The sequence below is a fragment of the Psittacula echo genome (assembly GCF_963264785.1).
Source record: "Psittacula echo genome assembly, chromosome: 3".
Lineage (NCBI taxonomy): Eukaryota > Metazoa > Chordata > Aves > Psittaciformes > Psittacidae > Psittacula > Psittacula echo.
This window is the reverse complement of record NC_137736.1, coordinates 103,615,329-103,639,692: the sequence shown is the minus strand read 5'-3', so window position 1 is coordinate 103,639,692 and position 24,364 is coordinate 103,615,329. Positions and strand designations below refer to the sequence as shown.

At 36.1% G+C, this 24,364-nt stretch overlaps 1 protein-coding gene across 4 annotated transcripts in view; it reads left to right on the top strand.

Annotated features, from left to right (window-relative positions):
• Nucleotides 1-24,364, top strand: part of NBEA (neurobeachin) — a gene marked incomplete at both ends in the record, with an annotated part of 526,482 nt that overhangs the window by 278,678 nt on the left and 223,440 nt on the right. The window lies entirely within an intron of this gene.

Below are 24,364 nucleotides of genomic sequence, written 5' to 3'. Positions count from 1 at the left end.
AATGAGATATTGAGACATGTAGAGATTTCTTTTATAGATGTCAACAGAGGAAGCATGAAATAAAGAGAGAATCAAAATTACTTGTATTACAGACTGAGTCACTATTAGAACAACCAGCAGAACCAAGTCACTGAGTCACTGTCTGATGCTTTCTTTTGTTTAGACCCTTTTCTTTTGTTTATCCGCTTTTCCATGCAAGTAATAAACTGGTAAGATCCACTGTGAACTACAACAAAACAGTAGTCAGTGCCAGACATGTATGCTTAAAGCAGAATTTACATTGTACTTAAATGTAGCATGTACAAAGCTGAACTTAAGCAAAGAGCAGCTCAGTTCTGCAGGTAAGCCTATTAAAAATAAATAAATAAAAAACCAAACATAATTTCTACTGTATGTAAGTGATATTATACTATTTGAGGTTTTAATCAGAGAAAAAAAAAAAAAAACCAAAACCACCAAGTCTTCTGAATCACAAAAATAGCCATTGGCTAAGGTGCTGACCCCCATGTGGAAGACATGAGCTGAAATTCCTCCTTTCCTTCACCCAGAGCAAGGACTTCAACCTGGGTCTGCCATGTAAGTGTCTGCAAAACTAGAGACTGCCAAGTTTATGCTGTTGTTTATGCATTCTATCCACAAATACTTGATTATTTATTCAGAGTAGAATAACTCAAACAGGACAAATCAAGGAAGTTCTGCTCCCAAATACCCAAATTCTTACAGCATGATTTTCTACATAAATCCTGTTTAAGTCTGCTCCAAGTCAGGCAGAATAGAAAGTCAGATTTTTAGCTCTGAAAAACCTTTTCAGTAAAAATCTAGTTGAGGCTGATGGACTAATACAGACTAATAAAAAACTTCTCTAGATAAAAATTTTCTTTCAGAAAATCTATTTGAATTTAGCTTGAATATATATGTAGGGCTTAAGCCTATTAGAAATATTGCCAAGTAATAAATTGGACATTGTCAGTAAAAAGGTTTAATAAATACCACATATACTGTTTGTTCTTTTTGTAATTCTGTTTGGGTTTTGCAATTATACAGTGTTAAAAAAAATAATTTTTTAATGTTCATCATCCTTATATCTGCTAAACAAATCACTATTTCCTGAATTATAATGGAGATGTATTCATTCTTTAAGGTGGTAGGAAGTGTGGAAATTCGGTCTTGCAGAAACTCTGTAGTCTAGCAACAGAGATGTTCTGGTGGAAATTACAAAAATGACAAATAGAAGATGGTGATATTGTTAATTCAAAACAGCCTGAGTCCATAATGGATGCTCATGTTATTTCTAGTTCAGGCTTAAAGCTGTGTATATGGAGACTTGAACCTTTGAAAATAAGTGCAATTTTCAGCCCTTTTAATATCTTAGAATTTTTAAATAATGTTGCTCAAGTATGTGAATGACTGGAGACACTTTGAAGGCTAAAGTCAGCTCCTGCTCACTAGCTTTTTCAGGAGACCTTCTTTTCTTTGGGCCAGATAACCTTCCTCTCCTGGGTTGCTAGGCATCCTAAATGGCAACAGACCACTGCTGCAGGGTTTTTTTTGCTCTTCAGTCCATGAAAGGTTTTGATGGGCCACGAAGCAGGTTGACTTCTGTGACAAACTTATGAAAATTCCTACATCAAGCAAAAGGAACTCTTATTTTATTCCTGTCATGCCACTTACCCCATGTGCCCGCTTCTCAATTACTTGCAGTGCTGCTTTCCTATTTCAGTGCTCACTGTGTTAGGTGCAGCCACTGGCCTGGTTGCATTTTAGCTGCAGGCTACTGCTTAACTTGGAGAAGGGGAGAATGGTGACAGCATGATGTCTCCAAGTGGGGTTCCCTATTTGCAGGTGCTGATCAGGAAGCAAATGGCCTTGCACTGCAGGTCTTACTGTGTGTGCCATGGCAGCTGTGCAGTCCACCATGCAAGTGTATCTTCTGTCATGAGAACCAGTGGACTGTGAATGGGAAGCCCTAGGATGGCAGCAAGTGGGCAGAGATGCCCAGTGGGAGAGCCTCTGAGCCTTGTTAAGGAGCAAGGTCAGTGGTTCTAGCTGGGCAGATTTAAAAGGCGTCAAGCACAGAAGGTACAGGGGGTCTCATTAAGCTATGTAGACACAGAAGGCAAAAACTTTTGTTAATTAGGTAGTTCTTCCTGTACTTCTTATATGATGGAAATTGAGATGGGTTCTCAGATTTTACATACCTCAGGTGCTGGCCAGCAGGAGACACAGCAGGCCCCAAGTCTCCTTTTTGATACCTGACAAATAGTTACAGTGTTAGCAGTCTCTTTAAAAACTGCTGCTTCAGTGGTGCCCCACGAGATACAGCCTGTCTGGAATACAGTTACACTGAATAAATAAATAAATAAATAAATAAAAATGTTGACACTCCAGACCTCTAGACCTCTGTAGTGACTCCATCATTTCTGTTGGGAAGAGTGTTCCCACAGTTCTTAAGGCATACTGCTGGTCTCCTGTCCACCTCTGGAGCTGGAGACCAATCTTGAAATGGTGAATTAGGAAGATCATTCACAGGCCCAGAAGGAGCAGAGGGAGAAAGAGGCAGCTGCTTCTGTGTGATAAATACTTGGACAGTAGCAGTGCCTTTTGACATCCAAAATAGATAAGACAGGTATGAAACTGCTGGAGGAGGAGAGGAGAGTGATTCTTAAAAGCTTCAATTCTCTGTCACATTCACAATCTGCAGCTACCAATTTACTGATGATTGTAGCATTTGAGATATATATGTGTGTGTGTTTGTATCTCCTCAAGATAAAGAACAATTTTAAGTTCTTCAACATACATGCTCATGTTATATACTCTTCTCAAAATTACCAAAGAAACAAGAATGAAGTTTAATGGTGTGAGTCAGCAAAATGCCATGTGAAACTTTCAATTCTGAGTTAGATTATAGTCACATAGAGATAGTTGAATTATAACAAATAACAAAATCGTAAGTGACTTGCATTTCAATTACCTTAATTAGCTATTAATTTTTAAAGGAGAAATTAATTATATGCAATGCGCCACCAGTTGACTAAACACATACAAACGCATTAACATTGTACAACCTATCCCTGTCCATACATTAATCAGGACAGTTAGAGTTGGTCTGGAAGCCTTTTCATTCTTTTATCTCCTTCTGCTTAAATATGATAAACAACAAGTTTGGAAAAGAATCTTTTATTTTGTATTGCTTGTGATTTTGTAATTTTTAGCATCTTTCCCCTTTCACAAATCCTTTCCCTTCACGTCGAAGTGAAAACTAAAGTTCTTTCCTCAATGTCTTGCGGGTGTGAGCATCAACTCCTATACAGCAAAAGGAAATTATTAATCATCTTACTTTCTCCTACATATCTCAGACAAAAAAAAAAAAAATAGATTTCAAAATAAATCTTGTTAGTTTGTTATAAAGCCTGTTTGTGCCCTTAAACCAAACTAGTTCTATTTTCCTCATTTCGGCAATTTGACACTTACAGGTATCTTCGTAATAGCGTATCCTAAACAAGACTGTTTTCCCGTTTTTAAATTTCAGCATTATACCAAAACTAGAATCCTGCAGGTTTTTCCCATTCAGATGAGAAATTGATGAGTTGGATATTTCTTTGATGCATTGCCACTTATTCAGAATGAATATGCAACATCCTATTTCCTTGAACTGAGGAAAAATCAAACAGGGTGTTTCATAGTGTAGTGTTCAAAGCTGCTTTAAAACAGCACTTACCATTAGCTCTTTTCAGGGTTATAGTCTTCATGTCACAACATATGCTTCCTTCAGTCTTCTGTCAGCTTCATATGGTGCTTGTCTTCTCCCCATCTGCTTCTCTCCCCTTACACATCTTTCTGGGGGAAAAAAAGTTTTGTAAAACCTGTCTGCACACACAGTTCACATTCCTTCTCAACCATATGCATGCCTGTGTTTTGGGCCATAATCTGTTACCAGCTCTTATCTCAGCTGCTTGGTTTAATCAGATATCTCAACTTTTCAAAAACTTCTATTCAAGAATACTGTACATAACAGCTCTGTCTTACAGTTACTATAGGTTTAAGGCAATCTAGGGCAATGCAAGGAATTCTGAGTTCCAATTTGTGTTCTAAATCTAAATATTAAATACTTGTCATAGATATTTTCACATGAACAGTTTTGATATACACAGGAGGGTTACCATAATGGGAAAAATGACATTTAAAAATGAGACTTGGTTCTCCATGATTTGATAAAGGAGGTTCCACCTACATTAAAGCAGCTTTATCAAATAGCAAGTATACAAGGGCTTTTTCTGTTCAAATCCGTCTTTGGATAAACTAGACACCCATAACAAATTAATCATTCATGGTGGAGGGCAGAGCTGTCAGTCTCATTCTGTGGTGAAGACCAAATTCGTCTGGGGAGACAGGCTGGAAATAAAAAGTTTCTTGCCAGACAGCTAGTTTTGCCTCTCACTACAGCCTGTGCTTCTGCAGAGGCTGGGATCTGCTGGGGACCAGGGAGGGAGAGTGTAAGGAGGGGAACTCCCCTTTTGTGAGTCTGTGGGGCTTGGCAGTTAAATAAGTTGATTCTGAGATGACAGTGCTTCTAAACCAAATGTTTCCAGTTTGCAAGGGAGACCAGAATGCAGGAATTTAGTAAGAAGGACTTTCCCTTACAGCCAGCCCTTGGCATGCTCTGACTCCATCTCTATACTAGCTGCTGTCTTAGGAAGTTCAGAGAGACGGAACCTATCCTGTCTCCCACTGCAAATCAGCTTCATCTGGTTTAGCTATTCATTCATTTCTGGCTCATTTTAACTGCTAGACATAAATTAAAAAATGAGCTTTAGAACAGTGGAAAAGGGCCTGTCTGCTGGATCCAGAAGTGTGTTTGACATGCCTGTTGTTACAGGGCCTGTTAAGGTATTGCATTTCTCTACATATGAACTATGAATTTTTGTATGTTTCTAGAATTAATGGAATCTGTTTTTGTTTGCAGAGTAGATCCTTCCAGATAGATCTGATGGAATTGCGCATTTTTCAGCTCAGTCATTAGCTATCTTGACTACAAATTCCAAATATTTTGTTTGAGATGATTTCATCACAACCAGACATTGTGAAAATGCTTTTCTGCCTTCTGTCGTTTTTACTTGACTGAGCTACTTGAGATCAGTAAATGTGTCATTATTATTATTCACATTTTAGATCCAGTATTAGTCATCCTTCTGTAGCAGGATTTAAACATAAATGTGGGACTATTTTCCTAATCTGATAACTTTTTTGTAGTATTTTACTATTTCTATTCCCTTCTTATCTTTCTTGTTATGCTTTCAATTTTGTACTGCTCCTGCTGCTCTGCACTCATTATAGTGCATCCCCTACCACTGTGTACCCTCTTCCTTCCTCCTTCCCTGATTGCTTACTGCTGTGGTGGAAGGCAGAAACCAGTTGAAGAAGCTCTTGATAATGGTGCTGTGGCATTTGAAGAGCACAGTGGAAAAAGGGAGCCAAAAGAATTCTGTATCCTTTTCTCATAATAGGAAGTTAGGTGTGGAATGCTATTTGCAGCATACAGACACCTGCCAAGAAAGCAGTATTGTATAACCAGGGATGGGCTCTACAAGTGGGTGTAGAGTGTGCTTACATGAGATTTATTCAGTTCTGTGTTTGTGCAGGGTTACTCAGTTGTTTTGAAGCATGTTGCTGTTCACTATGGATTTTTTCCCACAACTGGAAGAAACCTCAGAATAAAATATTTTCTTTGGAAAGAGGTAACATTTTCAGTGTTGGGAAATGCATGGTACTCAGGAAGAACTTGTTCAACTCAGTGAAAAGACTTGTTTATCTCTATGAAGTACAGTACATTGTATTTCATATTAAAGAAGGAAGGCTTCTACATTTTGTTTCACATTATTACTTCTGCAGTAAGAGAATTATTTTTTCTTGTTTTTTTTAACTTCTCTTGAATATGCTCTCTCTTTCCACCTATTTTTTTTTCCCCCTTTTTCTTCATGGCAAAAACAAACAGGAAAGATTTGCCAATACTATTTTTCTTTAAGCTTTAGAAACAGCAGACCTCCAGATGTCAGCAGGGTCTTTAACTGGAACAACAATCAGAATACATATCCAAATTGCTTGCAGTCAACTTACTGTATGTATTTTTGTATTGTAGCAATAACAAGGGAATTTTAAAATATACCTAAATTGAGAGAAAGGCCAGCCTTAGCAAACTGAAAGGGACTTCTCTTCCTTTGTAAATCTATCCATAGAGCTATCATGTTCAACAGCCATTCAGTTTCCAAGATGCCAGTCACAAGGACAGCCATAATGGTTCAAGACTAGCAGTCCATTTAGCCCTAACCTGTCTTCAGCTGTAAGTGAATCTCAAGAAACTGAAAGATAGGACAAGTAGACACGATAGGTCCATCTGACACTCAGACTCCTTGAATTTTCAACTCAGGATTTCCAGAGGAATCTCATTTTCAGTCAGTCTGATTTTAAATTTTCCACATCTCAGTAGGCCTTCAAAATCCAGCTGCCTTTCTTCATGTTTTCGTCCTAGATCCTGCAGTGCAAACAGCCTCTGAAGGTGTATCAGTAGACTGGACTAACAGTTGCTGGTATTGGGCAGGCATCTGCACTCCTTCTTTCACTGACTCCTATTTGGGTAGAGGTAGAAACTCATTGGGCAGATAACACTTCCCTTAGATAATTCTTATTTTTTTCTCCCATGTCTACCTAGCAATACATGTGCAGTATAGCACTGATTTCCCATCTTCTCTATATGTAAGTATAAAAAGCAAAGAAAAAAAAATTAACAAAAGCCATAGAGTAGAAGATTCTGAAAAAGTAATTTTATGTTCCTAAGGAGGCTTTTTTTAATCAGAAATTAAAATCCTTTGATTTATTCTTTATTTTGTGACATAAAATAGGTGAAAAACGTCATATTTTTAACTTACAGTGTGCTGTTGTAATACCATTACACTCCAAGATTCTTTCCCATGTCATGCTTCGAGTAGATTACAGACGATGGATGCAAAGATGTAGAAAATGTTGGGGGTTTTTTCCTAGGAGAACATCTGTAATGTTTTGACAGACTTCTCAGATATTTTTGTTAGAAACATCAGAAATGCAAACTTTAACCGGAAGTGCAAACCCAGTGGAACCATTTTGATTCCCCTCCTCTCAAAACCTTAATGTGTCTTGTACTTTTTTATTCAAAATGCATTTATGTCCAACTGTATGTCTGTAAAATAATTTGAGATATTCAGAGCAGGGTCTGGAAAAGAACTGAAGACTAAATCATCCTCAAGCACTGACTGAGGTAGGCATAGTCTGGTACATCCCTATTACATGTTTTGCATCCTTCTTTCTTTGAGGAGAGGAGAGTGGAATTCTGCAAATGCCTTGGAAAACTCGTTCTATGTCTTTGATAGTTTTAATGTTGAATTTTCATGTGCATTATAGGATCATTTTCTTTGCTACAAATTAGATTTATTATACCTGGTTTTAAACCTAGCCTTTCTCAAAGGCTTTGGAAGCTCATACTGTCCTTTCAGTGCTCCTTTACTGGTTCAGTTGTCTGTATCTTGTATAATGTTGGTGTCTTGCTGTAGATTCCCTGCAATTTGCCTACATCTTCCTTAGAAAGAGGTGTTCCAATCTGGGCCCTTGATTGCGGGTGACGCCTCAACAATGCACAATGCTACTTAAGGTTGTTTCACACTATATCTTAACTGCCTAAAATGAGGTTGTAGGCTCTGTCAGTACTTCCTAGAACCACTCTGCAGGCTCTTACTCTTACTAATTGGCAATCGCTGCTTTATATCTGTGCTTCTAATTATTTTAAAATTGGTGTCTGTCTCATTCATCTTAGAGTTAGAATTTTTTAAGTAATTTTGAATTATTATTCTTCCACACTATACTTACAATTCTTTGTTATTACGTTAGGTCTTTTTGTGGATTTTCTCTGATTCTTCATCAAAGTTAGTAATGAAATGTTTAATACAGCAGAATTCAGGAAACAATCTGTATAGTCTCCCACTTAAAAACGTTCCCAATCTGGTCATGAACCTTTGACATATGCTATAAAACCCCAGGGTTTAACTGTTCATGTATTCATTTATCATATTATTACATATTTTTCTTAGTCTATGCAAACAGTAAGTTCTGTTGTATTAAAAGATCACTATTCTCATTATGCCATGGATGAATAAACCAATAAATAAAATGGCAAAGGTGTACAGGAAATTATTTGTTCTTAATAAACCCACGTTACTCATTTCAAATTAATCAGCTGATTGATAAATTCTCCTAGTATCCTTGCATACATCAAGGATAAAGATTAGATTATAATGCATTTAGTATGTTTTTCCCCTTTTAAGACTGCATAATAGTATCTTCCAGTCATCTGGAATCACACTTATCCTTCATAAATTTTCAGAGAAATGCTAAATAAATGATGAGGGATTGCCCTGTCCTCTTCCTCTTTTTTTCTTCTTACGTTTCCTTTTTGATTATGTGAGTTTATGAACGAGCGCCTGATTACAACCACATTGGTATTTTTATTATACTTTATCTTCCTTCCACATCAGAATTTTTTGGTGTTGTGTGCGTAATTTCAGTTTTAGGTATTGTGGAAAATTTATTTTAGCAGAGGCTTATCCACCGGTTTCCTGAAATTTTCTAAGTTTGGGGGATTTAAACTTAGTTGTTCTGTAGCTTTAACATTTTTCCTTGGAAAAAGGAATTCTTTGTTTCAGTGATTGTTTTCATTCAAAATATATTTCTTTTTAAAAATTCCTTTGAACTAGTCAGAATCAAATCTAAAATGCCATCCTTAACTTCAGCTACTTTTTCAACCTATATATTTGTACACAAAACATGCATCTTTTTGTAACTTCTTTTTTATTTAAGATTGTTTTGATAAATGATCCCTTTACCACTGACTTAGGCCTTTTCTCATTGAGTTGTTTTGAAAAACTAAAATATCTCATGTCTCCATCCTCATTCGGAGGTGGTGGTAGAGTTTTTTTCTGTTATATCTCTAAGTGCAGTGCTACCTTTTTTTTCCTTCTTTTAACATTACCCAGACTTCCAATAAATATTTCATGCCTATTTATGAACTTCAGAGGAAGTAAACTATTATGTGCTAAGGAAAAAGTACTTCTTTCTTGGTTTTCACAGGAACAAACATTTCTCTTGGCAAGCCTCTGTAATGCTAGCCAAAGTTTTGTCTTCTGGATACTAATATTTTTTAGTTCCTGTATTTCCCATTCCCCCCCTCTGTGCCCCCCATTACAATGTGTAATCAGTGAAGATACATTATAGGCTGATCCATTTTTCTTGTCTCCTCAGCTGTTGTTTTTTTCACCTCCTCATCTTCCCCCAAGGGAAAAAAAAACAAACAACAACAAACCAAACAAACAAAAAAACAAAACAAAACAAAAACAAACAAAAAACAAAACAAAACAAAAAAAAAAACAACAAGCAAACAACCTTCAAGATGAGTTTTTCCTCATTTTTGCTTGTCTGTAGTACAATATCATCCTCCTTCACACTAGTTTAGAGCTTTCCTAAGTCAATGCATAAATCATACAGGTCATCTGATGCTAAAAAGAAAATCTTTTCTCTCTGCATATCTCTGCATAGCAGGTTTTTGTTTCAGTTCATAGTCCCGTATTTGAGTAAATCAAAGCTCTCCTTTCCATCGTCCTTATAATCTGCAGCCTTCATCTATCCATATCTTAACCATCAAACAAAAATACTTTGTGCTTCTGCCTATTTCACTTTATCTTCTCTCACTCTGCAATAATTGCTGATCTGCTTGGAGTCATATCTTGCAGTGTTATTACAGGGGAGTGATAGGCAAGGTCATGTGCAGCTGCTGCTCCCAAGCGACACATAAGAGGTCCTGTTTTCTGGACACAGAGGCCAGCAACCTCAATATAGCTTAGCAGGAGAGTTCCTTGGGTTTGGTGTTGCTGTATGTGTTTTGTTAGTATAGTCTGTATGTTCACAGATATTAAGCTATGAAGATCATTTCTAGACAAATCACTTTTCTCATTTCTGAACAATATTCCCAGCAGACATTTCTCTTTCAATTTATCATTTCTGGGCTTTTTTTTGTTTTGTTTAAAAGAGTGAAAAAAAAAGTTTGCACGGGTTTATTTTGACTGATTCAGCAGCACCATGTCTGTCATAGACTTCCCATGACTTAAATGACATTGCTGTACTTGATTATACTGCTTTCCTCACTGATAAAATAGATATGGTAATTCACAGTGCACTCAAAAAGAGTGATTAAGTCATTCAAGTGTATATTGAAAGTACTATATAGATTTAGTTTTATTATCTGTTTTTACATGTATAGATTTGGAACATTTGTTATTATAGTATTTACTTTTTTCTATATAAACACATTTTTTCTTAACCTGTAAGCTCTGGAATTTTTCAGCAGTAATACCTGTTCACATAAAGGTTTAACATTTATATGTATTTCTTGTACACTTACAGACATAAAATATCTGATGGTGACAGATTGTAAGCTTCTCCCAATATTTGTGCTCCCCAGTATAATTGTTATCTGTTGTCAATAATATAAGCTGTTGTTTAGGTTATAAAATTCCATTGCTCAAGTGTTATATTTTGAAGTCATCTGTCATGGATGTGTTGTAGAGATAGGAGTTTATTTATGTTTATGGCATTTTAAGTAACTCAGTAAGACCCCTTAGAATATACAGAAAAGGTTTGTTTAATGACATGACTGCTCACTTAATCCTGTGACCTTGACATGATAGTATGCCCATAAAGCTCCCTTCCCATTAAATAGATGAACGTCACTGTCTAATGATTGTTTCAGCTTCAGGAATATACTGCCTTATGCTGTAAGTATTTCTTAAACATTCAGTAGCATTGAAATAGCATTTTAAAACCCAGTAATGTAGTGAACTGTCCAATTGCCTAGATTATTAGAAAATCCACAAAAAAATGCATAAACCACATGTACTGTGATTCAAACATATGTACATACTGTTCAATTTAAGAATTCTAACCACTGTTTTAAAAAATATTGTGTATACACAATGCCAATAGACTAAAATTAAAATGAAGCAATTTCTTAAAATTCAAATTTAATTATTTTTCAGATTCCCATTGTCCTTTTTTCTTCTTTCCTGATAAAAAATTATATTTACTGGGTTGAATGCTTTTTGGCTTTATTACACACACAATCTTCATGTGTAAGAAATTTCCTTTGATGATTTACTAGAAGTAATGTTTGCACTAATGGTAAGAAGCAATAAAAACATACATAAAGAGGAAGCTAAATTCAACATCTCTTAGGCCTAATTTAGAAATACTACTGAAGCCTTTGGGATACTTTGTCATAAGAGAGTCTTAATTTTTATGCATAATATATCTTGTGCTATGTGAAAACATGGAGAAAAATAAAGCATGATATATTTGCCTCATGGTGAGTGCAAGTCCTGTTACTATTTAAAAAATGTTCATTTTTAATTTTTTCAATGGCATTCAAGTTTCCAATTTCTGCTAGCTAATAATGCATTATTTTCACTCACACAGTAGTCTTTTACACTAAATAGTGCCCCAACCTCTGGAATGAAAGTGATGGTTTCAAAGTTGATGACAGCTTAATAGTAAAGGAAATTTATGTAGTGAAATTCAGACAGTGTTTTCAGTGGTAGAGTTTCATATTGAACTGTTGAGCTAAAATTCTATGAAAATTAATTGAGTGAAACCTGTCAGGAGAGAAGAGCAGCCAGGAGCAGGAGCAGGATGTGATATATGTTCACCAGAACAAAATAGCATCTCCTATTCTTTCTGATTCAATCTCAATTAAGTACCACTGAGAAGCATAAGAGAAAAAACAAAACAAAACAAAACAAAACCCACCACATTATTTGGCTAAATGCCAGGTAAGGTTAAATAAGAATAAAATAGTTTCTTTTGAAACTTCCCATTTGAGATCATCACAAATTGTTAATGAAGATCTCTGCATACTTTCAGAGGACCCAGACAGACAAACATTTTAACTGTTCCCCAAGTATATATTACTTTTAATTTTTAAGTCTTGGAATTAAAAATGTAGAAAAACAGTGACTGGAAACTTGTGGGAATGGCCAGCAATTTCTCTAATTATGGCCTCAATGAAAGCTGTACTGTCTTAACAAACAAAGTGTTACAAAGGTTTGAGGCCTAATGGAATAAAACTGAAGTATTAAAATTAGTATGAAAGATTGAAATTTATGTACAATTCAGTAGTGTTAGAGGAATATTATGAATTGTCATTCAAAACAAGGAAATTACTTTTTATATACATACTATGTTTTTTTGTTAGTGCAAATGGTTCTTTAGCTTATCAAATATAGTTGGGCTTAGTTTTTGACTTATTTTTTTGACTGATACTGCATATATTGGTGCTCTTGTTTATTGATGAATGTATTATCTTCCCTGGAAAGAAACAGACATGTTTCTTTCTGAATGGACAGCCGGTTGAAGTTGAGGCCAAGTACATCACTTTTTCCAATGTCTATGTTGCAGAAACTAAATTTACAGGTCATCTGTTGGGTTCTGGCTACAGTATTCCTTGTATATCTGGATCATTTGATAATCTTTAGCTGAGCTGTGGAAGGTTGTTTCCAATTGTGCACAAAGTTCTAAATGGTCTTTTGGACACCGTTTTTTAGACAGAGACTTTTTCTTAGGAGTATCCTATTTTGAAAGTACTAGAATAGCTCCTTTATTTCAGTGACACAGTGACAGATTACTAAGGGTGGCTCTCTTAATGCAATATTTATTTAGAGGGTTCCACTTCTTTAAAAGTAATCAACAAAACTGGGATTTGTGTACACCAAAACAAAACCTCCTTGTACTTCTAAATTCTTGTTCTCTGGTATTAGGATTAAGTACTACAGCCAATGGAGAACCCAAGAAGCCAGCAGCCAGGAATCCCAATTCACTAATATCTCAAAACCTGCTTGTAATTTAACATCCACAGGGATACTGGGAAGGGACTCTTCATCAGGGACTGTAGTGGTAGGACAAGTGGTAACAGATTCAAACTTAAATAGGAGAAGTTTGGATTAGATATAAGGAGGAAGTTCTTTACTGTGAGGTTGGTGAGGCACTGGAATGGGTTGCCCAAAGAAGTTGTGAATGCTCCATCCCTCGCGGTGTTCAAAGCCAGGTTGGACAGAGCCTTGGGTGACATGGTTTAGTGTGAGGTGTCCCTTCCCATGGCAGGGGGGTTCGAACTAGATGATCTTAAGGTCCTTTCCAACCCTAACTATTCTATGATTCTATGAAATACAACTGAGTGATGGTGTCAGTTTCAGAAAATTGATGTTACTTGGACACCTAAAACAAATGAACTAAAGTAGGGAGAGGAAGATCTTCAAACTACCTGACAAATAGTGTCTGACAGAAACTGTTGTAGGGGTGACTGAACAGTCATTTTACAAAAGCTTTGAGTTTAGACCTGGCAGACAACCACATTTAGAAGAATCTGAAAGCCAATGGTCCTTACTTTCCGGTTTTTATTTTCATATCTAGCATCAACAGTGAAACTATAAAGTATCAGTCAAGCATTTGTGTTACTTTTGGAGCTACCTGAATTTTGGATTGGTAGCACCATTTTTTATTATTTTGAGAGCAGAAAAAGGGTGAATCTTCTTTCCATAACCATGCTCACGAGTCTTCACTTTGTTCTCCTGATAGTAAAAAAGACCATCAACAACAAAATGGAAAAGTTTTACTAGTCCAACATCAATGAAGAAGCAATAAATTTTGAAGTCCTTTATGAGCTGGAATAATTTTCAGGAATTCCAGGAAGGACTAATTTCCTTAATGTGAATTCTAAATTCACATATGTCTTCATAAATAAATTAAGGCATATGTGAAGATATGTCTTCACATTTTGCAGTTTGCATCAAGACGGAGCAAAATTCTCAGCGTCATTTCCCGAATTTATGAAGTAGGAAAAGATTGCTGATATATTCCAATATTTGCTCGGTATTTACATAGCAGCTTCCTTTCCTTTTCTTTTTTAAACATTGATGAAGGAGGAGCGTGGTTTACAAGATTTATAGCGTCTGTGGCCCCTTCCTCAGATTTCTCCCTAAGCACACTTGTCAATGCAATTCAATTTAAAGACAAATATGAGCCTCCATTTTCAGTACATAGGTGTTGCTTACCTTCCGAAACTTTCCTGTAGAGTTGGATCAAAGAGTTTTTAAATTACATGATATTCAGTGGACTCAGTAGTGTTTATAGTATAGTGAAAACAAGGGAATTTAACATGCATAATTTGTCTGCCTATTTCATGTGTAGAGGTTGGGATTTAAGAGGTAAAAGTACTGTAAAATGCTGTTTTTTCTGTGTACTGCATTAAGTGATTGTGCTCATGCATGCATTTCTACCACAGCATGAGTTAAGTCAGAAAGTATAGTTTTTGATATTTTCTTCAGCACTGTTGCTTAATTATTTTTAGTTTTGTGGTTTAATTATTTATATGTTCAGTCTTAAAAATTATATGCTTGGACATATTTCTTAAGCAACTGGGTAATGCAGGAATATTTTGCATGTGATTTTGTGGGTGGGTGACAATTGTTTTTTCCATGGGTCAAGAAAGCAATAGGAGTGAAAAAATGATGTGTTATTTCCATGATCTAAATGTTCTGCAGCAGTAGCAGCAGCTGAGCAGCTCACTGTTATTCAATGCTACATTAACTTTTCCATTAATGCTGCTACTGTGAAATATGAAGCCCTTAAGCATTGTGAAGTTGCTGCCTGATTTTTGTTCCTTTACATGGCTGCTGTATATTTGCATGTTGCAACCATTATGTAGATAATCACCACCATTACTTTTTAGAAGGTCATTCTCTTCTTGTTCTGAATACAGTTAAGTACAGAAAAGCCTTAATAGAAGAAAGGTTCTTTAAACATACTTGATACAAATGCTTTCTTTTTAGCTATTTGCTGCTGTGGTTATACAATAGCAGCTCAAGTGTCAACAAGATATTTTGATTCTGGTTTTTTCTTTCTTTCTTCATTAATTAAAAAATAAAGCCAAAAATAACCCAGGAAAACAAACTAGAGACCATGAGAATTAGAGACCTAATTTTTTCCCTAGAAAAAAACCAGCCAACCAACCAACCAAGAACAACAACAAACCAAAACAACCCAGCCCTGTTAGGCAGGAATTATTTTTCAAAAATTATTAGATGTAATTTTACACCAAGAACAATTTTTATTATGTGATAAACATAATTATATTTTCAAAATACTTATTTTTTAAAAAACTGTATAATATATGGAGATTGGAATTGCAGTTATTCAAGTTTTTGTAGTTTTTAAATCTTTGTTGAAAATACACATTTTTATGGGGCTAGTGGATTTAATAAGTGCCATTAACAACTCAGAACAGCAATTCATGGCACTTCTGACCAAGACATACCAAGCGTTCCACCCACTCTCCCCTCCAGAATTCATAATGCAGTTCATATGGGAACGCAAGATTCTTTTTTCAACTCTGAATGCAGACACTCTATGTTCTAAATAATTAAGTTAGAATCTTGGTGTGCCAATCATTTCAGTCTATCTATCTGCTGGTTTTCCCCATCTGTAATATGTGAAATATGGTACTTCTGTAAGAGGGTAATTTGAGATCTGGTGATGGAAAAAAAGCCCTAAAAATAGTCCTTAATTATCATCTTATTTTAAGAGAACAGTTTTAAATCTTTAGTGCTGCTTTGCTTTATTTTTAAACATACTTTACTTGTGTAGCTCTTCAATGAGTTTTTGCAGTGCCTCATATTCACTGTGTTCAATTTTGATGGTTAAAATCATCAGCATCTGAATCAGCATCACCATCTGAATAATAACAGGATGGGTTTGTGTGATGGCTCGTATAGAGTCCTTTCTAGCTGCATATAGCCATTGTCATTGCACTTAAAATTTGATTGTGGCATTTTTGCAACAGGATGAAAAGGCACATCTGATTTGACTATCAATTCTTTACTTTTGTATTCAGTTGAATTGGTTTGTTTCTTTTCTTTGATTTTCTCTCGCACCTGTCTATCTGTCTATCCTACAGAATTTTTGTGATACTTTTTTTTTTTTTAAATTCAGATATTTTGATGGTATTATTTGATTTCAGGTACATATGGGAAGATGAATTTAATATCCAGATTGTAGAAATAACATTCTGTATTCTCTAAATAGACAGATTGGCCATATTTAGCCCTAAGTCTTCAAAGAAATTCGACTCTGGTTTTGTGACATTACATTTACAGGAAAGTTTAGAATTTATTATAATCTTTCTAATATTATTGCTTTTATTTTAGGAACTTCGCTCATGTAGTGTCTATGTTAATAATTTAGGAAATTTTCATAGTCCTGTTTAGTAATCGCTAATCTAAATGGCATTGTGTTACCAGCAAATGTTCTGAGTGTGCTCTTACTAATCTAAACACTCTTGGGTGTTGCTTGAATCTCATCCTTGTGTCCTTCCAACACAGGATTATGATTTTTCTCATTTATTTCTTATATGCTGCTGAGAAAATTCTTACACTTTTATACAGAGCGTATTTCATCCTAAAACCTATTCACTGTCTTTTCTGTGCTGATGCCCTGCCTGGATAGTGTATCTGTACTTACCAACAACAGTGTAGCACTCAGAAATGTTCGTGGTCCTCTTTATGCAGCTCAAAAGGGGCTTTCTAGGAATTGAAAAGAAGGGGGGGGTAAAGGAAATCATTGGTTCAAACTTATAAATTATTTTTTAAGCTTTTTTTTATTACTATTAATTGAATAAGATACTCGGAATTGCTGAAATACTTTATAGAATCATAGAATAGAATCAGAATAGTTCGGGTTTGAATGGACCTTAAGATCATCTAGTTCCAACCCCCCTGCCATGGGCAGGGACCCCACACTAAACTATGCCACCCAAGGCCTCATCCAGCCTAGCCTTGAACACCACCAAGGATGGAGCACTCACAACCTCCCTGGGCAAACCATTCCAGTGCCTCACCACTCTCACAGTAAAGAATTTCTTCCTTATATCCAATCTAAACTTCCCCTGTTTAAGTTTGAACCCCTTACCCCTTGTCCTGTCACTACAGTCCCTGTTGAAGAGTCCATCCCCAGCATCCTTGTAGGCCCCCTTCAGATACTGGAAGGCTGCTATGAGGTCTCCACGCAGCCTTCTCTTCTCCAGGCTGAACAGCCCCAACTTTCTCAGCCTATCTTCATATGGGAGGTGCTCCAGTCCCCTGATCATCCTCGTGGCCCTCCTCTGGACTTGTTCCAACAGTTCCATGTCCTTTCCATGTTGAGGACACCAAAACTGCACACAATACTCCAAGTGAAGTCTCACGAGAGCAGAGTAGAGGGGCAGGATAACCTCCTTCGACCTGCTGGTCATGCTCCTTTTGATGCAGCCCAGGATATGGTTGGCTTTCTGGGCTGTGAGCGCACACTGAAGCAGGCTCATGTTAATTTTTTCATTGACCAACACCCCCAAGTCCTTCTCTGCAGGGCTGCTCTGAATCTCTTCTCTGCCCAACCTGTAGCTGTGCCTGGGATTGCTCCTACCCAGGTGTAGGACTTTGCACTTGGCATGGTTAAACTTCATGAGGTTGGCATCAGCCCACCTCAAAGCGTGTCAAGGTCCCTCTGGATGACATCCCTTCCCTCCGGCGTTATCAACGGAACCACACAGCTTGGTGTCATCGGCAAACTTGCTGAGGGCACACTCAATAAACTTCGGAACAAGAAAAGCTGTACAATTAAAATTTGTCTTACAATTTTTTTAACGAATCGGTACTTAGTTTCAGTGAGCTGTCACAAAAAACAGTAGCTATATATGAGTAAAGTAACATAAAAACATAGCATGTTTTGAATGCTGAGGAACAACAGAGCTCGTATATAACACGAAAAGCAGATTAGAAGAGCCTAAGGTGGGTAAAACCCTGTGTCGTTGTGAAAATAGTATCATTGTGTAGAAGACAAAGATTTGTTTGATAAATCAGCTGTTTCTACTAAAAAATTTGCCTTTTTTTTTTTTTTATATCTGAAAAAAAAAAATAAATTATCCTCCTGAAGCATTAGGTGCTTCTAGGCTTGGGAAACAGCTTAGAGTACAAATTTAATATTCACTGTAACTGAATATTTTAATTTGAAGTTCTAGCTTTTCCTCCTGTTCATGAAAACTGAAAAGAATCTCAAGACACTTGATCAAAAAACAAAGAGAAGTTTTATGATCTTTCTTGATGTGAAATCAGTTGAAGGATTAGCAGTGTAAGTCAGACTCTGAAACTTAAAGGCAAAAATATGTTACTCAAAATACCATTTTAGCAGTGATTAGCTATTATCTGGAAAAATAGATTTCATTTTACACAATTGAACACTATATTTTGTTGAGAATCAAAATTTACAAAATAAATTTCAATATTTTTTAGCATGGCAGGTGATGAATGTTCTCCCACAGAGGTTATATCAGAAAATCAATAATTGTAAAATTGAAACAGTATAGGTTTGTATTGATCCATGTAGCTAAATCAAAATGAAAGGCTTTGTAACAGCTTTCTTAGACAGCCTGCTAGCCAGTAATGGCAAACTATCAATTTTAGCTTTCCACTGATAAATCAGCTTGAAAATTGGATGTCAATTTTTTTTTTTTACTGAAGTAGTGATTTTTTTCTGCTCTCTAACCTTTCTTGATGTGTTTGATTGGTTTATAAGACTAAGCTCTGCCTTTTCAAAAGCAGTTGTCAAAACTGACATTTAGATATATTTTGAAACAAAACCTAAACTCTTAAAGCTTAATTTTGTCCACTAGCTGCCTTGCTGGTAATCCTATGTGTGTACCTCTGTGTAAACAAACATGAATATATGTTTAATACTGAAAATGGCATTGATTTAATACCTAATGTTTTTCTCTTTTCTGATCCATGGAGTTCACACAGGTCAGGTCTTCAACTGCAGCTTTTAGAAACTAATGCTCCAGAAAGTATTTTAGCTTTCAGTGGTTACGAAGATTGATTTTTCTTTAATTGACCAATTTTTATTTTGTGTTAAGTGAGACTTTATGAAATGATAACATCAGTTTCAGCTGCAGGTTGCAACATGTCCTTCAAACTTGCATGGTTGTTTATTGTTTTAAATGATAAAGGAAAAAAGATATATTTGCTTTTACTTAGAAAATAGATAGCAAAATCTTTTATAGTGGTGGAAGGAAACCCTTTAATCTGGGTCAAATGCAGTAGCTTTTAGTGACAGTTGGCAGTGCCATCCCTTCATGTCTGTACCACAGAATATAAGTTAGCTCAAGTGGGTATTGATTGTGAAGTTTGCTGTTGTATAATTACTTTTTGGCTGTAGAAAAATGTGGTGTGTATTGATCTGGATGGAAGCATTTGACTAGCAGTTTCCCTTGGCTAACAGTGAGTGTCATCTTTCAGCCATGATAAATGGTAACACTATGGGTCAGCATAATTACTTGGTGGTGAAATGAACCTCCCGTACTCTTCTCCCTCACACCAAGGAGCCACCATAATCATCTTTATCTGAAAGCCATGATTTACTGAACTAACCAGCCCCTTAATAAAGTCCTTTCCTCCCTCCCCACAGTATACACATGCTTTAATTGTGGCTCTATACTGTTATTTTAAAAACCAAACTGTTCTGAATCCACAAGTATTATTACTTTTTTTCCCCTAACCCCTGTCAATTGATCTGCAGCAGGCCAGCTCCTGCAACAGTCTTTTAATCTCTGTGTTTAGTGTTTCTATAGAAAAAGGAGAAAGATTAAGGTATTTGTAGTTTTGACACATTTAAGTCTTGGATCAAACATTATTAACGCACTGGTGAATTATTAGTGTAGTGCAGTGAAAACTGATGTATGAACTTATTATTGGTAGCCCTTTAGTTCTGTAGAGTAATGTGCACTCTGGATATGCTGTCTTTTGAGAAAAGATGAGGGTATCTTTTCACAATATACTACTAGAATAGTTTCATTTATAATAATTCTGACACATTTAACAGTTTTAAATGTAATTTTTTTTTAATAGTAGTCATTCTTCTGTTCACATGTACATCTAATAGTTAACAAATGTTATCAGAAATAAGGAAATTGTCTTTACTGCTAGAACAAAAAACTATGATGATTTGTATTGTTTGGCACCTTTTTAATGGGGAGTTTTCAATTTGTTATCGGTATTTCATTAAAACTTCGTAGCATGTTGTTGAAAATGGATTTGTGTTTACTTGCCAGTAGTGTAATATGGCCCTGGGGTAATGACTTTTTGTTAAGTAATGTTAGTTAAAGAAAATCTGGCAATAGTTTTAGATCATTTCAAGACAGCTGTGAAGGGTTTGGATAAAGGTCATTTTCAATGATTGTGCTTAGTTAAATAAATGTGAAGGGTTTCACAATGGGAATCTTGCTTTTCAGTATGCTGTCATAAATTTCCCTCTAGCACATCTGGGAATACAAAGTAAAATGTAGTTGTTTCTGCCTTGAAGGCAATGTATTTTATATTTTCTTTGCTTTGTTTGTTTTCCCCTTATTATGCTGTTTATTCACATAACTAGAGTTCAAGGGTTTTACTTTGTCATAAATTGAATCTGTTCTCTGACAGTTTTTGGGACCTGCTGGATATAATTTTTAAATGGTTGTAACTCGAAGATTTTTTTTGAGGTTTAGTCATTAAAAGTGTTAAATTTTCTGACAACTCAGCCTCTATTTTGACCCTGGTTCATTGCTTGTTCTCTCCCTTGGCCACAGCTGGCCTCTTGCTGTTCACAGCTGAAAAGTGAAATCAATGCTGGGTCTAACAAAATGCAGATGAAAGCCATTCTGATCATATATAGTCATTTCCCGTAATTTTATCAGCCTTCAGTTTCTTAAATGATCTCTGGAAATCATTGTTTGTTCATGTGAATACAATATCGAATTTTGTGATAAAATGTCCTGTCTTTCTGAAAAGGAATACTTTTTGAAGCGTTAATAGTGATATGCAGCTGACATTGCCATAGCATAACTTTTTAAAATACCAGTCTGCTCCTTCGCCTGTTCCCTCCTGAAGGGAAGCACTATGTATCAAAGCCCGTCAAAAAGCTGCTGGCTGAATCCTGCCAGCTTTGAGCCTTTGGAATCTTGTGAATTGAGGGTTTATGTTCTACATGGCTCAGAGCTGGAAAGTAAGAACTCTTACCATGTGTCAATCTGTGTTGCCATTGATCTCTTATCCTTTTTATTTTTATTTGAGCAAGATTGGTAGGAAAGCTATGTTGCAGTAAGAGGTGGCAGCGTATGATGTAGCTTAATGCTTCAAAGGTCACAGAACTACAATGAGTTTGATGGAAAACAGCCTTTCTCCTTATTTTAAATGGTTCCTGCTTTGATTACAGGCATTTATTATAATTATCAAGAGATTAGTCTGTTGTTACAGAATCCTTGTAATGGAACCATTTAAAAGGAATACAATGGCAGTTTATTGGATTTTGCAAAGGAAAAGAGAACAGATAAAGTGGTGTTTTTTTAAATGGATCAACTGCTGCCCTAAGCGTACTGATTTTTTCTTTTGTTTAACTTCACTTTCTTTTTGTTTCACAGTTTGCAGTTACATATTGAACAAGTCACTTTTTTCCAATTTTGAAGATGTTTTATGTGTAACATTTTCATTGCAGTCTAACCCTATGAAATTTAGTTGTTAAAGACATTCATAAATGATCTTAAACTATACATATCATACAATATGTACTGTCTTACACAGCTTAATGATTTTACTATTGTCTTCATTTAAAAAATGGCAATGAAAAAGTATTGTTGATCAAAAATAACATATAAAAGAAATTGTGAATTGCATATTTCATCAGTTAAAGTACAGCTAGGGTGATTTCTCTTTCATATTAGCAAAGTACCATAGTATTGATAAAGCTTGGTGATTTTCTTTCGTGTGTATATTAATTTCCCCTACTTAACAGTGTATGGTTGTGTTTACTGCACTTACTCCAAAAAAATAAATGTTAAGGTTATATATCAGTTATCTCATTCAACTGTTAATAGAATACTATTTGTGACGTGGCAATGAATGTAAGTATTAGATGGCATTTTTTTAAATTAAAAGCTCATAAATTTAGAGGGTTTTATACTAGATAATAGTTTATATTTCAAGACCAATTAATTTCGCAGTATGTGTGCATCTTATGCATTGTATGAACACCTTCAAAGGTTTGGGCCAAATCTACATTCTTCTAAAGACTAATTACAGAGCCTATATCCTCCTGCTGGGAACATGCTGTTCTATGCTCGATATCTGAGCAATGGCATGAGTTACTTAGTACTGCTGCTAACCTGGGTAAGAAAGGTAGTTGCCTGAAACTTGGTTGACATGGGGCTATTTTGATGACACTGGGGGATCAGCCCCAAAACAACAGTAGAAAATGGTAAAACAGCAAACTACAAGAATCAGGTTACAAGTCTGCTACTCGAGTGTCTGTTGGCTGCCAGCAGAGGAGGCCTAGGGAGGAGAGTAGTATTTCCCTAGCTGACTTTATCATGATACTCCCCCAGCATATCCTCACAGCTTTCAGCAAATTGTAGCTCTGGAACTTCCTGAGCCTGAGGTGATATCCTTGAATTTAATAACTTTTGGTAGTTTTATTTTTCCCTCTATGAAAGGAAATGTCTAATCTCTTTAAGAACTCATGTAAAATTTTGCTGTCCATGATATGGCATAGTATTGAGTTCCACACCTTGACTATGCTCTGTGAGAAATTCACACAAACTGCACTTTCATTGTTTTGAACTTGTTGCTTGATGACTATATGTTCTCCCTAGGTCTTTTTTTATCAGTGAGTCCTTGTTGCCAATTCACCATCTTAGTGCCATTCATATTAAAGATCACTATCATATCCCTTTCAGCTATGGCTCTGCGCTTTAGCTGGGGAGGTCTGAAATGGCCTTGTCCACCTCCCTGCAGGCTCCCCTTGCAGGCCGTAGCTTATTCTAGAGCAGGTCTCTGTTAATCATTCCAGATGAAGATATTTTACTTTGTGTAATAGGCAGAGAGATGAGAATGACATACACATGTGCTTGCATCTGTCTCATTCCCGTTCACCCCCCCTCCCCCATCGTCATGTGCCAGGTTGTAGCTTTATTGCCATTAGGAAGCAGACCAGGAATGACTAAAGCTTCCCCAACCAAATCCACACATCTACACTGACTCAATATTTTCAAAATGGGAAATATAGTAAAGACTTGGATTGTGAATTAGAGCAATGTGGCAAGAGATGAGCCTGGCCTGGAGCCATATGGTTGTAGTCTTTTCACTCCCCATTACAAATAATATTTTACTAGTGCAAAATGAGATAACATCATCAGAAAAGGCTGACAGTGTTCCATTCCACAAGACTTTGGTGATTCATGGGGGAAGCATGTTGTCTCTGCCATAGCTTTTCTTGTATAATAGTATTTGCTTTCAGATAGAATCAGCAGTAACAGTCTAGGCACAAGTTATTATTAGTGTGTATGTTTGAGACAGAAACACTTCATTGACAAAGCCTGAAAAAAAAAAAATATTGTTTCAGGCTTTCAGAGTATCTCTAGAAGATTGCAGGCCTCATGCTGCATAGTGAATTGCATCCTGGTGTCTTTCAATATTGATGAAGTTAATGCATATGTGTAATTCACAGTGGTGTATAGTGGTTTCTCTAATTTTTGATACACAATGTACAAATTAAAAATATTCTGCTTGCAAATTTAACTGGAAAATTAGGGACAGCAACCACAATCCTTCCCCTAGTGCGTACACCTTGAGCACTGAATGACATGTAGTGACTCTAGGGCAGAAAAGGTTACCTGGGGATAGAGACCTCCCAAAATTGAGAAGGATTCCTCTTCATCTTTGTAAATGTTTCCCTACAGTCCTACTGCTGGATCTACTGCTGCTCTAGGATCATTGAAGCTTTATGACTGTATTATGCTAATTTCATTTTGTTCTTCTGGTATGCTGCGAACATTTTCCTGTGAAACAGAACACAGAGAGTTTTTTCCAAAAATTTGTATCTCACTCTAGAGAAGTATTTAATATCAGAAAGAGCAATGCTTTAACCTGATTGCTTGCTTCCCACTTTATTTCAAAGGCCTGCTGCAGGCAAATTAAGGTTTTGGAGATGTTCACTAAGCACTTCTTATAAACATTGCAGTGAAAACACTAAGTATTGTAAGTAAAATGAACTTTTGCCAGCTCATCCAAGAATCCTCTGTGATGTTTTCTGTGTTTTCCTCCTACTCTGAGTTACGTGTTTCTTGTGAACCTAACTGCTCTAAAGGCAGACTGTTCTGTGCCATCAGACATTTTTCATGATGGCC